This window comes from Nomascus leucogenys, chromosome 2 (genome assembly GCF_006542625.1).
Source record: "Nomascus leucogenys isolate Asia chromosome 2, Asia_NLE_v1, whole genome shotgun sequence".
In the NCBI taxonomy this organism is placed as follows: Eukaryota; Metazoa; Chordata; class Mammalia; order Primates; family Hylobatidae; genus Nomascus; species Nomascus leucogenys.
This window is the reverse complement of record NC_044382.1, coordinates 38,151,731-38,156,219: the sequence shown is the minus strand read 5'-3', so window position 1 is coordinate 38,156,219 and position 4,489 is coordinate 38,151,731. Positions and strand designations below refer to the sequence as shown.

At 39.2% G+C, this 4,489-nt stretch overlaps 1 non-coding gene and 1 pseudogene across 1 annotated transcript; both read left to right on the top strand.

Annotated features, from left to right (window-relative positions):
• Positions 1–126, top strand: LOC115831912. The gene has a single exon (XR_004027406.1). It is a non-coding gene; the product is annotated as a small nucleolar RNA SNORA27 (small nucleolar RNA).
• A 1,715-nt stretch (positions 127–1,841) lies between these two features.
• Positions 1,842–3,165, top strand: LOC100601858 (annotated as a pseudogene).
• The last annotated feature ends 1,324 nt before the right edge of the window (positions 3,166–4,489 follow it).

The window sequence follows — 4,489 nt, the reverse complement described above, 5'->3', positions numbered from 1 at the left end:
AAACCCCTGTTCACTTTGCCAAATGGATTTGTGTCTTTATTGCTCATTAATTGGGGCAAAGGAAATATACTTTTAAAACTCAGGCAAACTGAGTGTTTGTCTTGTATCCTGTCAGAGGAAAGAAATTGAAAAAGAATAAAAAGGAAAAAAAATCAAAAAGGTAATGCGAAAAAAATCAACACAGCACATTGCAAAAAATCAATTAAATACAAAAGGCAATATTAGAAGAATTAAGAAACAAAAATATATAGCCAAATAGCAAGATGGCAGGAGTAAGTGTTTGTTATCAGTGATTACTTTAAAGGTAAATGGAATAAACTCCCCAATTAAATAACAGAGTTTGGAAGAATAGTTTTTTTTTTTTTGGTTGGAAGAATAGATTAAAAAAAAAAACTCATAATTTATCTATGTGTTGTCTACAAGAGACTCATTTTATTTTCCTTATTTTTTTTAAGAGACAGGGTCTCACTCTGTTGTTGCCTAGGCTGGAGTACAGTGATATGATCATGGCTCACTGCAGCCTCAACCTCCCAGGCTCAAGTTATCCTCCTGCCTCAGCCTCCAAGTAGCTGGAACTACAAGTGTGTGCCACCATAACTAGTTATTTTCATTTTTTTGTAGCTATGGGATCTTACTATGTTGCCTAGTCTGGTTTCAAACTTCTAAACTCAGGTGACTCTTCCACCTTGGCCTCCGAAAGTGTTGGGATTACAGGCATGAGCTGCCGTGTCCAGCCAAGACCCACTTTAGATCCAAAGACACAAATAGGTTAAAAGTAAGAAGATGGAAAAAGATATTAAAGAGTCTGTGGTGGCTATATAAATATCACACCAGATAGACTGTAAGTCAAAAATTGTTACAAGAGACAAAGAAGTATATTATATATTCATGAAAGGTTCAATTCATCAAAAAGATAAAACAAATATAAACATGTATGCACCTGACAATAGACCAAATATGTGAAGCAAAAATGGACAGAAATGAAGGGAGAAATAGATAGTTCTACAGTAATAGTTGGAGACTTCAATACTCTACTTTCTTTTCTTTTCTTTTTCTTTTTTTGAGATAAGATCTCACTATATTGCCCAGGCTGGTCTTGAACTCCTAGGCTCAAGCAATCCTCCTGCCTCAGCCTCCTGATAGTTGGGATTACAGGTGCATGCCACTACATCCAGCTTCCCCAGTTTCAGCACTAAGTAGAACAAGTAGACGAATGATCAATAAGGAAGTAGAGGACTTAAGTAACACTAAACAATTTAGACCTAAGAGACATGTTTAGAACACTCAATCCCAAAATAACACAGTACACATTCTTCTCAAGTGCTTGGAACATTCTCCAAGGTAGACCATATGCTAGGCCACAAAGCAAGTGTCAATCATATTTAAAAGTTAAAATCACACAAAGTATCTTCTCTAGCCATAGTGGAATAAACTAAAAATGAGTAACAGAAGAGAAACTGGAAAATTCACAAATACATAGAAATTAAACAACCAATGGGTCAGAAGAGAAATCACGCAGAGAATTAGAAAATACTTTCAGAGGAATGAAAACAAAAACACAACATATCAATAATTATGTGATGAAGCAAAAGTAGTGCTCAGAGAGAAATTTGTAAGTATAAACACCTACATGAAAAAGGAAGCTCTGAAACCAATAATTTAACTGGACACCTCAAGGAACTAGAAAAAGAGAAAAATAAACCCAAAGCTAATAGACGAAAGAAAAGAATAAAGATCCAAACAGAGATAAATGAAAACGAGAACAGAAAATAATAGAAAATCAATGAAACCAAAGTTGATTCCTTGAAAAAAAATTTTTAAATGAAACAAGAGTGGTAGCTATGGAGCTGCTGGAGGAGAAAGAAATGCAGGTTGCTGCATGGTTAAAACAAATATTTGGAGATCATCCCATTCCACAGTATGAGGTGAACCCACGGACCACAGAGATTTTTTTTTTTTTTTTTTTGAGACGGAGTCTCGCTCTGTCGCCCAGGCTGGAGTGCAGTGGCGCAGTCTCGGCTCACTGCAAGCTCCGCCTCCCGGGTTCACGCCATTCTCCTGCCTCAGCCTCTCCGAGTAGCTAGGACTACAGGCGCCCGCCACCACGCCCGGCTGTTTTTGTGTTTTTAGTAGAGACGGGGTTTCACTGTGGTCTCGATCTCCTGACCTCGTGATCCACCCGCCTCGGCCTCCCAAAGTGCTGGGATTACAAGCGTGAGCCACCGCGCCCGGCCGTTTTTGTTTTTTTTTTTTAATCAATATTGGCCAGGTTAGCCTCGAACGTGTAGCCTCGCCTCCCCGAGTGCCAGGGCAACCAGCCTGAGCCACAGCGGCTCCCCCACAGAGATTTTACATCACCTTTCAGAACCCAGCAGGGTCCGGGACAGGGATGTCTACCTGGTAATAGAGGACTTGAAGCAGAAAGCAAGTGAATATGAGTCAGAAGCCTATAGTATCTTCAAGACCTTCTCATGGATAGTGTGAATTTTTCCCCTGCCAATTTCTCTAGCACTGGTTCCAGGTACCTGAATGCATTGGTTGACAGTGCAGTGGCCCTTGAAAAAAAGGATACCTCACTAGCTAGTTTAATCCTTGCAGTGAATGATTTGACCTCTGATCTCTTTCGTACCAAATCCAAAGGTGAAGAAATCAAGATCGAACTGGAAAAACTTGAAAAAAATCTAACTGCAACTTAATATTAGAAAAATGTCTACAAGAGGATCTCAAGAAAGCAGAGTTGGATCTGTCTACAGAAAGGGCCAAAGTTGATAATCGTCGTCAGAACATGGACTTTCTAAAAGCAAAGTCAGAGGAATTCAGATTTGGAATCAAGGCTGCAGAGGAGCAACTTTCAGCCAGAGGCATGGATGCTTCTCTGTCTCATCAGTCCCTAGTAGCACTGTCAGAGAAACTGGCAAAATTAAAACAACAGACTATACCTTTGAAGAAAAAATTTGAGTCCTATTTAGACTTAATGCTGAATTCCCCTCTTGCTCAAGTGAAAATTGAAGAAGCAAAGTGAGAATTAGATAGCATTGAAGCTGAACTTACAAGGAGAGTAGACATGATGGAACTGTGACAAGAGCCAAATAAACATCCTTTTCCCTAACAAAGTAAATTGAGTAGGACTTTATAGAGTTCTTTTTCCTCTTGACATTTCTTAATAACAAAATTTTCTGTTTGTAGATTATAGAATGTCATAATTAATAGAATATGGTTTCTTACTGTGTATTGCATTTTTGTCCCCAAATACATAGTTTTCACATTAAAAAGGCTTTTCTCTTTTTTTTTTTTTTTTTTTTTTAGTTGGAGTCTTGCTCTGTTGCCAGGCTGGACTGCAGTGGTGCGATCTTGGCTCACTGCAACATCCAACTCCCTGGTTCAAGCGATTCTCCTGCCTCAGCCTCCCGAGTAGCTAGAATTACAACCATGCCACCACGCCCAGCTGATTTTTGTATTTTTGGTAGAGATGGGGTTTCACCATGTTGACCAGGCTGGTCTCAATCTCCTGACCTTGTTATCCACCCACCTTGGCCTCCCAAAGTGCTGGGATTACAGATATGAGCCACTGTGTCCAGCCAAAAAGGCTTTTCTCTTTAAAAAAATTTTAAAATGGACAAACCTTTAGCTAGATTGACTAAGAAAGACAGAAGATTCATATTACTAACATTAGAAATGAAAGTGAGGACATTGCTACCAACCTTACAGAAATAAAAAGGATTACAAGAGAATGCCACAAACAATTATATACCAACAAATTAGAGAACTTAGATGAAATGGACAAATTCCTAGAAACACACAAATGATCAAAACTGATTCCAGAAGAAATAGAAATTCCAAATAGACCTATACCAGGTAGAGAGATTGAATCAGGCCGGGTGCAGTGGCTCACGCATGTAATCACACTTTGGGAGACTGAGGTGGGGGGATCATGAGGTCAGGAGTTTGAGACCAGCCTGACCAACATGGTGAAAACCCAACTCTACTAAAAAAAAATACAAAAATTAGACAGTCGTGGTGGTGTGCACCTGTAATCCCAGCTACTCAGGAGGCTGAGGCAGGAGAATTGCTTGAACAACGGCAGCGGAGGTTGCAGTGAGCTGAGATCATGCCACTGCATTCCAGCCTGGGTGACAGAGTGAGACTCCATCTCAAAAAAAAAAAAAAAAAAAAAGCGAGATTGAATCAGTAATAAAAAACCTCCCAACAAAGAAAAACTCAGGACCAAATGGCTTCACTGGTGAATTCTAGCAAACAATTGAAGAATAAGTAACACCAATTCCTCTCACACTGCTCCTAAAAATGGAATAAGAAGGAAGACTTCCTAACTCATCCTATGAGACCAACTTTGCCCCAGTACCAAAACCAACGACAACACAAGAAAATAAAATTACACACCAATATTCTTTTGAATGTAGACTAAAAAGCTCTCAATAAAATACTAGCCAATGGAATCCACTGAGTATTAGAAGAATTATACATCATGACC